Genomic DNA, 12,723 nt, shown 5'->3' on the forward strand with positions numbered 1-12,723 from the left:
TTTGAATGTTAAAAATCCTTGAAGATTTTTAAGAAAAGATTTTTGGAAAAAATAAACTTGAATCAAAGAACATAATGTAGGATTTAAAGTCTTTTAAAAAATTGCTTCAATTAAGGAAGTTATCAAATTAGCATATTACCTGTGGGTAATATGTCACCAACAACTTATTTAGTATAAAATGACATTTGCTTTGTTCTCTGAGTAAACACCACCATATTAGAAAGAGGCCATCATTGAATGGATAAAGATTGTGGTTTATATACACAATGGAGTACTACGTGGCAATGAGAAAGAATGAAACATGGATGGAACATTGTAGCAACATGGATGGAACTGGAGAGTGTTATGCTAAGTGAAATAAGCCATACAGAGTAAGACAGATACCATATGTTTTCACTCTCATGTGGATCCTGAGAAACTTAACAGAAACCCATGGGGGAGGGGAAGGGAAAAAAAAAAGGAGGTTAGAGTGGGAGAGAGCCAAAGTATAAGAGACTCTTAAAAACTGAGAACAAACTGAGGGTTTGTAGGGGGTGGGAGGGAGGGAGGGGTGGGTGATGGGTATTGAGGAGGGCACCTTTTGGGATGAGCACTGGGTGTTGTATGGAAACCAATTTGACAATAAACTTCATATATTGAAAAAAAAATAAATAAAGAGGCCATCATTGTAGAAGATTCACACCTAAAATATATCCCTTCTTACCAATAGAGCATATGAAAAATAAGCTAGAGTGAGTACTCTGAGAAATGGTAGACAGCTACAAATGAGAGATTCCCAAAGAAAAGCAGGATTAAAAGTGACACGAAATGGTTTAAGGACAAAGATTTACATTTACAAATTTGTGGCTATATTTCTAAAAATCATAAAATGTCTAATGTCACTTTATTGTAATAAGGATTTTTTAAGTACTTTTATTTAAAAAGATATTTTTAGGGGCGCCTGGGTGGCGCAGTCGGTTAAGCGTCCGACTTCAGCCAGGTCACGATCTCGCGGTCCATGAGTTCGAGCCCCGTGTCAGGCTCTGGACGGATGGCTCAGAGCCTGGAGCCTGTTTCCGTTTCTGTGTCTCCCTCTCTCTCTGCCCCTCGCCCGTTCATGCTCTGTCTCTCTCTGTCCCAAAAATAAATAAACGTTGAAAAAAAAAATTTTTAAGATATTTTTAGAAGGAAAGCATTACTTTAGGAATCATGTGCAATCTTAGTTATCCATTCCAAGGAAAGATAAGACTAGTCAGTTATTTATTTAGTTAGCTAGCTTGCTAGTTAGTTACTTGTTTTCCATCTCTCTCCCCATTATAGAAACTGCATGAATGCATGGCTTCCTCTGAAGATTAAAGTTTTAAACATCTTATTTTGGAATAATTATAGATTCACATGAATTTGCAAAAATAGTACAGAGGAGAGGTTTTTACCTTTCACTCAGCTTACTCCAATGGCTACATCTTACATAATCATAGTCCGATATTAAAACTAGGAATTTGACATTGATACATGTGTGAGTTTAGTTTTGTGTCATTTTACAACATGCATAGATTTATGTCATACCAACACAATCAAGATATAGAACTATTCCATCAGCACAAAGACCTCCCTCATGCTATTCCTTCATAGTCACATCCACCTCTTTCCTCCCATTCCAACATACCTAATCCCCTTGCAACCATGAATATGTTTTCCATCTTTATAACTTTGACTTCAGGAATGTTACATAAATGGGACCATGCAATATGTAACCCCTTGAGATTGACATTTTTTTCACTGAGCATAATGCGCATTTCAATAGCTCATTTTTGTTGTGGCGATTGTGGTTGGTTTGGTTTTGGTTCTGGCTGAATACTGCTGAGCAGTATTCCATGGTGTGAATATACCAGAGTTGGTCTAACCACTCACCTACTGAAGGATATCTAGATTGCTTCTAGGTTTTGGGTATTACAAATAAAACTATGATAAACAATTATACACAGATTTGTGTGCAAATATAGTTTTCATTTCTCTGGGATAAAAGCCCAGGAGTACAATTTCTGTGTTATATGGTAAGTATATGTTTAGCTTTTTTAAGAAACTGCCATACTATTTTCTAAGGTGGCTGTACTACTTTACATTCCCATGAGCATTGTATGACAGATCCAGTTTCTCAGCATCCTTGTCAGCATTTGGTATTGTCATATTTTCAAGTGTAACTGTTCTTACAGGTATACAGTGATATCTCATTGTAGTCTAAATTTGCATTTCCCTAATGGCTAGTGATGCTGAACATCTTTTCATGTGCTTATTTGCCATACGTACATCCTTTCAGTGAAATGTTTTTTCATGTCTTTGGCCATTTTTTATTTGGATTGTTTGTTTTTTATTGTGAGTTTCCAGAGTTCTTTATATATTCTAAAAATTGATCTTTTTTAATATATGTGGTTTGCAGATATTTTCTCCTGGTTTATAGCTAATCTTTTCAACCTCTTAATGAGGTCTTTCACAAGGAAAAAAAAGTCTTTAATTTTGATGACATACAATTAATTGAATTTTGTCTTTTATGGATTGTGTTTTTTGTGTCATGTCTAAGAACTTTTCACTAAGCCCTAGATCCCAAAGATTTTTTTCCTATGCTATCTTCTAAAAGTTGTATATATTATCATTCACATTTATATTTATGATGCATTTTGGCTTAATTTTTGCATTAGACGTGAGATTTAGTTCAAGGGTTTTGTTTTTGCCTGTTTTTATTTTGCCTGTGAACAGAAAATTCCTCCAGCACCATTTGTTGAAAAGTTTATCCTTCCTGGGGCGCCTGGGTGGCTCAGTAAGTTGGGCCTCTGACTTCAGCTCAGGTCATGATCTCACAGTTGGTGGGTTTGAGCCCCGAGTTGGGCTCTGTGCTAACAGCTCACAGCCTGGAGCCTGCTTGTATTCTGTGTGTGTGTGTGTGTGTCTCTCTCTGCCCCTCCCCAGCTTGTGTTCTGTCTTCCTCTCTCTCTCTCTCTCTCTCTCTCTCTCTAAAATAAATAAACATCAGAAAAAAATTTTAAGATTACCCTTCCTTTATTGAACTTCTTTTGTATTTTTTCAAAAGTCAGTTGGCCATACTTAGAAAATGGAAAAGTCTATTTCTGGGTTCTCTATCCATTCCACTGATCTCTGTGTCATCCCTCTCCCAATACCACAGTCTTGATTACTGTAACTAAATAATAAGTCATGAAATTAAGTAGACTTTTTCTCCCACTTTATTTTCTTTTTTGGAATTGTTTTATCTGTTCTAGTTCCTCTACTTTTCCATATAAATTTTAGAATCATCTTGGGTAGATCTACCAAAAAGTTTCATTGGGATTTTGATTACTTGTATATCAATTAGCGAAGAACTGGCATGTTTAAGATATTGATTCTTTGAATACATTAAATTGGCATAACTCTCCATTTATTTAGACCCCCTTTGATTCCTTTCATCAGTATTGTGTAGTTTTCAGAATAAATACCTGAAGATGTTTTATTAAAATTACATCTAAGTATTTCTTCCTTTCTTTTTTGAGTGATTGTAAATGGCACTGTGCTTTTAGTTTCAATATCAACACTCATCCATGATAAAAACTCTCAGAAAACTAGGAATTGAAGGAAAGTTCCCCAACTTTAAAGACTGTCTACCAAAAAAAAAAACAAAAACAAAAAAACAACCCACCCCCAGCTAGCATCACACTTACTGGTCAAAGACTGAATGCTTTCCCTTAAGAAGGGGGCAAGGCAAGGAATATTTTAATCATTGTTATTCATCATAGTGTAGGAGATTTTAGCCAGTGTAATAAGAAAAGTAAACAAAAGGGATACAGATTAGAAAGAAAGAAATAAAACTGTCCTTATCTGCAGATAATATGATGGTCTACAGAGAAAATTCCAAGGAATCTATTTAAAAAAACAAAAAAAACTAGAACTAGTGAGTGAGTTCAGCAAGGTTGCAGGATACAAAGTCAACATACAAAATCAATTGAATTTCTATGTAATTACAATGGGTACCTTCTCTCCTACCTCCTTCTGGAATTACAATGTCTTAACTTGTTTTGTTTTGTTTCGTTTATTTAAATTCAAGTTGGTGGGGGTACCTGGGTGGTTCATTTGGTTAAGTGTCCAACTTTGGCTCAGGTTCTCACAGTTCATGGATTCGAGCCCTGTGTTGGGCTCTGTGCTATCAGTGCAAAGTCTGGAGCCTGTTTCAGATTCTGTGTCTCCCTCTCTCTTTGCCCCTCCTCTGCTCTTTCTCTCTCTCTCTCTCTCTCTCTCTCTCTCTCTCTGTCAAAAATAAATAAATGCTTTTTAAAAAATGTTTTTAAATAAATAAATTCAAGTTAGTTAACAATACAGTATAGTCTTGATTTCAGGAGTAGAACCCAGTGATTCATCTCTTACATATGACACCCAGTGCTCATCCCCAAAAGTGCCCTCCTTAATGCCCATCACCCATTTAACCCACCCCCACCCACCTCTCCTCTAGCAACCCTATTTGTTCTCTGTATTTAAGAGTCTCTTATGGTTTGCCTCCCTCTCTGTTTTTAACTTATTTTTCCTTCCCTTTCCCTGTTCATCTGCTGTGTTTCTCAAATTCTACACAAGTGAAATCATATGATATCTGTCTTCCTCTGACTGACTTATTCTGTTGTTCAGATCAGATCATTTCTACTGTCTATGTTCAAATTCACTGACTTTTTTCCCTCTGTCCTCTCTATCCTATTAAACCTATACATTGAGTTTTTATTTTGCTTTTTTAAATTTTTAGCTCTAAAATTTCCATTTGGCTCTTGTTTATATCTTCTATTACTTTGCTGAGAACTTCCATTTTATGCCCAGACTTTCTATTTTTCAATGGTTTCAAGCATATCTATAATTGTTTATTGAAGCATTTTTATGATGGGTTCTTCAAATTCATTGTCAAATAATTCTAACATGTATCATCCTTGATGTTGGTGTTGATTGTCTTTTCTCATTCAGTTTGAGTTCCTCCTGGTTCCTGGCATAATGAGTGATTTTTTATTGATATCTGGCCATTTGGGGTTTTATGAGACTCTGTCTTACTTAAATCTTTTTTAGCAATTTTCCTCTGACACCACTCCACTGAATGAAAGGGGGCATTACCTCAGTTTTGCTAGGTGGGGGTGAATATCCAGGTTCTCTACTCAGCCTCTGTGGGAACCTTGAGGGGTTCTGGGGTTCCCTAATACTGCTGGGCAGAGTGGAAATTCAGGCTCCCACTAGGTCTCCACCGATGACGCCCTGGCTAGGAAGGTAAGTGGTGCCATGTCACTACTCCACTGATGCTGCAAGGAAGAAAAGGGGGAATTCATTGTGCCCAGCAAGGATGAAAGTCCCAGCTTCTCACTCAGTCTTCTCTGACACCCCAGCAGGAGGTTAGGACAACATTTACAGTCAGGCAAGGGTGGAAGTCCAGGCACCCCACCCACTCTTCACTGGAAGGACTACGCATAGAGCTAGTTTTTTTTTCCTGTGGTTATTTGGCTGGACCAGATCATTTATTATCTAAATATTTTCTGCCTTTCTAGGCTGACCCTTTCCACATCTTTTAGCTAGAGAGAACAGGCTTTTCTTGGGTTGTGTTTTGTGGGGAGTTGGTTTTTTGTTTGTTTGGGTTGCAGGGGAGTTCTTTGTTTTGCTTTCGTTTTTGTTTTTGTTGTGGTCTGTACCTATCTGGTCTGGTCTGTGGTCTGGGCATTCTCAGATTTAAAGCTTCTCCAGGACCCAGTTGGGAATATACAAGGCAAAAAAAAAAAAAAAAGAATTCACTCCTGTGTCATTCCTTGGATCCCAGAGTCCATAACCATTTGTCTTGTTCTCTCTACCTTCCAGGGTCTTCTTATGTTTGTGCTATACTTGATGACCAGAGTTTTTCATTATTTTGAGAGGGGGAATCAGGGAAAATTACATCTCCTTAACATTTTTTCCTCTTTTTTTTTTAATTTTTAAATTTTATTTAAATGCAAATTAGTTAACATATAGTGTAATAATGACTTCAGGAGTAGAATTTAGTGATTCATTGCTTATATATAACACCCATTGTTCATCCCAACAAGTGCCCTCCTAAATGCCCATCACCCATTTAGCTCAACCCTTCACCAAACATCCCTCCAGCAGCCCTCAATTTGTTCTCTGTATTTAAGAGAATCTTATGGTTTGCCTCCCTCTTTGTATCTTATTTTTCCTTCCCTTCCCTTCTGTTCATCTGTTTTGTTTCTTAAATTCTACATATGAGTGAAATCATATGATATTTATCTTTCTCTGACTTATTTCACTAGTTCCTCCCATGTTCTTGCAAATGGCAAGATTTCACTCCGTTTGATCACCAAGTAATATTCTATTGTATGTGTATATATCACATCTTCTTTATCCATTCGTCAGTCAATGGACATTTGGGCTCTTTCCATACTTTGGCTATTGTCGATAGCACTGCTATAAACATTGGGTACGTGTGTCCCTTCAAATCAGCATTTTTGTATCCTTTGGATAAATACCTGGTAGTGCAATTGCTGGGTCATAGGGTAGATCTATTTTTAATTTTTTGAGAAACCTTTTCCAGAGTGGCTGCACCAGTTTGCATTCCCACCAACAGCGCAAGAGGGTTCCCCTTTCTCTGCATCCTCACCAACATCTGTTGTCTCCTTAACATTTCCATAGAAAAAAAATGAAAAATAGTCAACTATAGCCTCCCTTAACTCCAGTATAGGCTTTGAGTAAGTTCGATGTACTTACTGAATGAGAATAGGTTTCAGAATCAGACACATCTATGTCTGAATTCCAGCTGTGATTACATGAGAGATGCTAGACAAGCCAATAAACCTATGCAATCTTTAGTTACCTCATTTATAAAATCAAGATAGGGGCACCTGGGTGGCTCAGTTGGTTGTGCTGCCAACTTTGGCTTAGGTCATGATCTCAGTTTCTGTGCTGACAGCTCAGAGCCTGGAGCCTGCTTCCGATTCTGTGTCTCTCTATCTCTGCCCATCCCCCACTTCTGTTCTCTCTCTCTCTCCCTCTCTCTCTCCCTCCCTCCCTCCCTCCCTCCCTCAAAAATAAATTTAAAAAAAATTTTAATACAATAAAATAAAAGATAGGAAATTTGCATGGGTTAAAGATGACGTATGTTAACTCTGTTTTAGTGAGATGTACTAGAATCTCAGGGAAAGGTCTCTCCAATTACTATGGACACTAACTTCTTAATAAGAAGCTCTAAGAGGTGGTGTTTGGCTATAGAGAACTTCTATTGTAGTAACTATTACTGGCTTTCATTTGTCATTCTTTATGACATGACATGACATGACATGAAAATGAGGTACACTTTTAAGCTTTTTTCCTAACACTTTTCTAACAAAATGGGAGAAAATTTCCTCTCAGAATTATTGGCCAAAGCTGGTAGCAAATTGTCTTTAGATAATATGGTCTACTATAGCATGTAACAATAGGTACGCGAATCAATTCTAGAGTCCCCATAGCTGAATGTCAACACTGACTCTACTTGAGTGATCCTGAATAACTCACTTAACCACTCTTAATATGTATCAGTTTCTTCTATGTGAAAAAGAGCTAGCTCATAAAATTCTTGAGGAGATTAAATGAAGTAATACATGTAAACTGCCTAGAAAAGTACCTGGAAGAAAACAAACATTCAGTAAATGGTATCTATTAATACTTGAAAATATAAACTTAGAAACAACTTTCACAATTTCATATGTCATATAAATTTTTTTACCTGATTATTTGTAGCATACGTAGAATTTTCTCTAAATCAAAAACTAGAAACTAGTACAAACAATTCCTTAAAAATAGATACATATACTTGTTATCCTTGTAATCTTTATTTTTTCTGAGGGCAAGGAGAACAAAAGGTTTACCTAAGTTATTAAACAAGTTAGACATTCTAGATTTTAATTAATTCCATGTATAAGTTCTATTCTCTGTGTTAAATTTTTAAAATCAATTCCACATTATTTTTATTTGAAATAACATGCTTCAGAAAAGTGTCAAAGCTTAATGGCAATTCTTCACAAAATTCAAAACTAAATTACCTACATATGATCAGTAAGATTTTTTAAGAAAATCAAAGGTCAAGAGTAAATAATGTCAAACTAATCTAATTTCTTTCATTGGTAAGTTTTCTTCTGATATGGAAAACAGGAGAATCTTATTGATTTTGTATTTTTTTAGATTTTTAACAAGACATTTGATGAAATATTCCATATCATTTTTATGATTAAAATAGGAAAATGTTACTTAAGTAAAACTACTACTGAAATGCATTTCCAATAATTTAAAAATAGCAGCCAAAGTTGGAATTCTGTACACAGTGGTATATTGGAATCTATATGAATATACACATAGATTTGTGCATTGCAAAATCTGTGCAACTACACACAGAAGAAATGAATTGTTAGTTTCTTCAATTATAAATTTAAAGGGATTTTTTACTATGATCAAAAGTTTGGCATCAGGGCACCTGGGCTGCTCAGTCAGCATCCGACTTCAGCTCAGGTCATGAACTTACGATTCATGGGTTCGAGCCCTTCATCGGGCTCTGTGCTGACAGTTAAGAGCCTGGAGCCTGCTTTAGTTTCTGTGTCTCCTTCTCTCTCCGCCCCTTTCCTACTCACGCTCTGTCTCTGTCTCTCAAAAATAAATAAACACTGAAAAAACATTTTTAAAAAGTTGGGCATCAACCTAAAGGGAGTCTCTAATGAAATACAGTAATTTTCAACCCTTTGCTCTTTCCCACTTAACTTTTCCAAAAAAATTACTTGTATGAAAACATAGAAAGCATTCTTAACAAATTTTCAGAAAGATGGCACTGGGATAGCAGCTAATAAATCAAAAAAGAAAACCAAGATCCAAAAAAATCTGAATAGGCTGAATCATTCACATGTAGTAATCAAGATGGAATTAAACAGTGTGATTTTTTTTCTTAGTGAGCTCTTCACTAAATGTGGGGCTTGAATTCACGACCCCAAGATCAAGAATCACATCTTCTACTGACTGAGCCAGCCAGGTGCCCCAACAGTGTGATACTTTTTATCCTGGTTTTCAAAAACTCAGTTGTACTAGTGTCACAAGAAGAAAACCCAACTTGGCAGAAGTTCTTATGAAAAAGACCTCAGGGATTTAGTTGACTTCATGTTCAATAGGAGACAGAGGCATAATGAGCTTTACAAAAGAACTAATGCACTCTTAGATGGTATTAATTGGAGTATATTGTGCAGGACTGAGTGTATTTTTCATTGGTCAGACACTTCATGAAGCATTGTGTCCAGTCTAGGTATTAGACGGCAAGATACACTAATTGTAAAAGTGCTAAATCAGGTTAAAGTTCAGTTATAGTCAATAGTATCTTCACAGTTGGTGTTTCAAATAATCTACACAATTATTTCCTTAATTTTTAATCTTTAAATCAACTAAATCACCATTTAACTTACATGTATTTTTGAGAACTTTATATCACTGTCACGTATGGAAATCCAGCACCACTTCCCAAAAGTAGAAAAAGTGAAAATAAAACTGTTATTACATTTTAGCTGGTTATTGTTGTCTGCCAGAGCTCAGAGTTTGAGATCTGCTGTCTCTTTATGCAAAGTTACATTATGAAGTGTTAGTTGTTAAACACATACTACCATCAAACTGAGATCTTTCTTTACTAATGAGAAGAATTATAAAAGTTAAAAAAAAACCTGTGATTAGATTTTATTTAAGTCCATGTCCCTCAGGTGTGCTATCTAAAATTATCTCTTTTATATGCTTTCACCTTGGGAAACTAAATCAAAATCAACTGTTATACCAGGCTATTACACTCTGGATATTTAATCTGGAGACTAGAAACACTAGAGAGCTGCTTACTAGAAAATATCTCTCCTGAATAATTAGAAAATTATCTCAATAGGAGCGCCTAGGTAGCTCAGTCAATTAAGCATCCAACTCTTAATTTTGGCCGGGGTCATGATCTCACAGTTCATGAGATTGAGCTCCTCTTTGTTCTCTGCACTTACAGTGTGGAGCCTGCTTGGGATTTTCTCTCTCTCCTCTGCCTCTCCCCCACTCACCTCTCACTCTCTAAAAATAAATAGATAGATAGATAGAGAGAGAGAGAGAGAGAGAGAGAGAAAGAAAGAAAGAAAGACAGACAGACAGACAGACAGGAAATAGTCTGGATATGTGTCTGTTTGGTAATGATGTTCCCATACTGTGACCTCTCTCTTCCCACCAACATCTATCATGGAGACATGTCTCATGGAACAAAAGGATGTGTGTCCACGAAAAATAGTGGGCTGAGGGGGTGGGCATAAGTGGGGATGAAAAGGAGTAAGAAAACTGGAAAAAAAAAAGATCCATGGTTTCTAACTCTTTGGTGATCTTCCCCACCTTGACTCCTTCTCAATTAATCTCTTTATCATTAACCTAAGTGTTCTGAAGATTCTGATATATCTATGGAACTCATTGTCCTCAAATGCCTGAAAACAATTCATTTTCTAATCCAGGATAACATGTTTGCTCCATTACAATCCAAATAAGTGAGATAAAAAAGTCTACAGAATAAAATATTTTAAATTCACAAGTCTCTAATAGACTCATTAAGTTTGTAAGTCTTCTCAGCTTAAAGTTCTTATGACTTTGCAACTTGTTCAAAGGCTGAATTTTCAATAACCATAATTGTCTAGATAAATAGATAAAGAGCATAAGGTATGTGAAAACAACCCATGATGAGTTTAAAGAAAGGCTTCACTTTCACACCAAATATTTAGCACTAACACAGTGTCATACATACAACAAGTGTTCAAGATGAATAATTAATATTTCAGTATCACCCAAGGAACAATAAGAGTTTGATTTCAAAAAAAGAAGTAGCATAGACCAGAAAGAAAAAAATATATATCTATTTAGTGTCTGTTGTATAGCAAGGACTGTCCCCACATTCTTTTAATATCCACTCAAGAGTTCTACAAGTGAAAAAAACACACATACAGAACTGACAAACTTAAGTAATTTGCTCAAAATTACAGAGGTAGTAAGTAGCAGAGTCAAATTTAACCAAGCTGGGGGACTGGGGAAATGGGGAGATGTTGATTAAGAGTACAAACTTCCAGATATCAGATGAATAAGTTCTGATATCCTGTACAGAATGGTGACTATAGTTACAAACCTGTATTATATACTTGAAAGTTGCTGAGACTAGATCTTAAATATTCTCCCCATAAAACAAAACAAAACAAAAAGGTATGTGGAGGAGGAGGAATTAAGATGGCAGAGGAGACCCCTAAGCTCGCCTCATTCCTCAGAGCTAGATAAATATCAAATCATTTTGAAAACCCAGGAAATCAATCTGAGGACTGATAGAGCAAAACTGCACAACTAGCAGTAGAAAAATGGCCACATCTAGGGAGGTAGGAGCTGCAGAGAGTTGATTTGGGGGAGAAAAGAACTGCAGGTGTTGTAAAGGAGAGGGAACCCTGATCACACAGAGGAATGAGAGTTAAAGAGAGAAGAAAGAGACAGACAGACAAAGAGAGAGAGAGAGAAGCATATGCAGGAGACTGCACAAGAAAAACACTTCTCCAAAACTGACCAGGAAAAGGAAAGCGACTGACTACCACAAGTTGTTGTAAGCAACAGAGTGAAAAGTCTGAAGTTTTGGAGGTCTGTGCCATTGCCAGGGTCATGCCTGGCTGGCTTGGAGTGCTCCAATGGGGAAGGAGGGTGGAGACCAGAGAGTGGACAGAGTGGTCTGAGGATCCCCTGGGTTGCAGGGAGAGAAACAGTCCCTCTTCTTGGAGTGCAGGGACAAAAGAATCGGCCACACTAACGTGTTGCCTTGTTCCCTAGTAGAGTAACAAAGACACTGACTGAGGGCAGCAAACCTTGGTGCAACATTTTGCTGTGCTTTACCATAAACTCCAAACTGCTGTGTGATTGCACAATTGATTTCTGGGACAAACCATCACCAGTCACAGTGCAGCAAGAAGACCCTCCCCCAAAGGTTCAGCATGGGTCCATACTAATCTCTAAAATGTGGAGTTCTGAAACCCAGCCCTGGGCACAAAATAAAACACAGGAGTACTGTGCTGCCAAGCAGGCAGAGAGCTTGGACACAGGAACAGTAAAAGCAGGGATCTGGCAGAAGCCAGGGACACAAGAGAGGTGATTGCTCTTCTATGAGGGCTTCCTGAAGATTGGTAGGTGCTAACTACCCACGCTGGAACAAGAGAGTGGGGTGATGCCATTTCCTCCACACCTCATTAGCACTGACCGACTTCAGTGAGCAAAAAACAGCATCACTCAATAGAAGCTGGAGCTGCTTACACCAAGCTCTGCCCCCTTAACCCTGCAGGTGCATCTCCACTAGGGCAAGTCCACCTGATAATCGATAATTGGCACAGCAGGCTCCTCCCCAGAAGATGAGCACAAACCCCTCAGACACACCATCTATTGATCATAGAGTTCTGCAAAGCCTCAGCTCTAAGGTAAAAAGGATCTAGCTACTTTTTTTATTTTGTTTTTTTTAGATCTACTTCTTTTCACAAGCACACCTAGGATTTGGTTTCCTTTTTTTGTTTTGTTTTGTTTTGGGTTTTTTGTTTGATTTTTAGAGGGACTCCTTAATATAGCCATTACTCTCAGGAGCAGTATACAACAGGCTTTCCTAACAATCAGAAAACAAACAAACAAAACAAAACAGTGACCCAGACAAAATGACAAGAT

This window comes from Herpailurus yagouaroundi, unplaced genomic scaffold (genome assembly GCF_014898765.1).
Source record: "Herpailurus yagouaroundi ecotype Mexico unplaced genomic scaffold, PumYag 28, whole genome shotgun sequence".
NCBI lineage: Eukaryota > Metazoa > Chordata > Mammalia > Carnivora > Felidae > Herpailurus > Herpailurus yagouaroundi.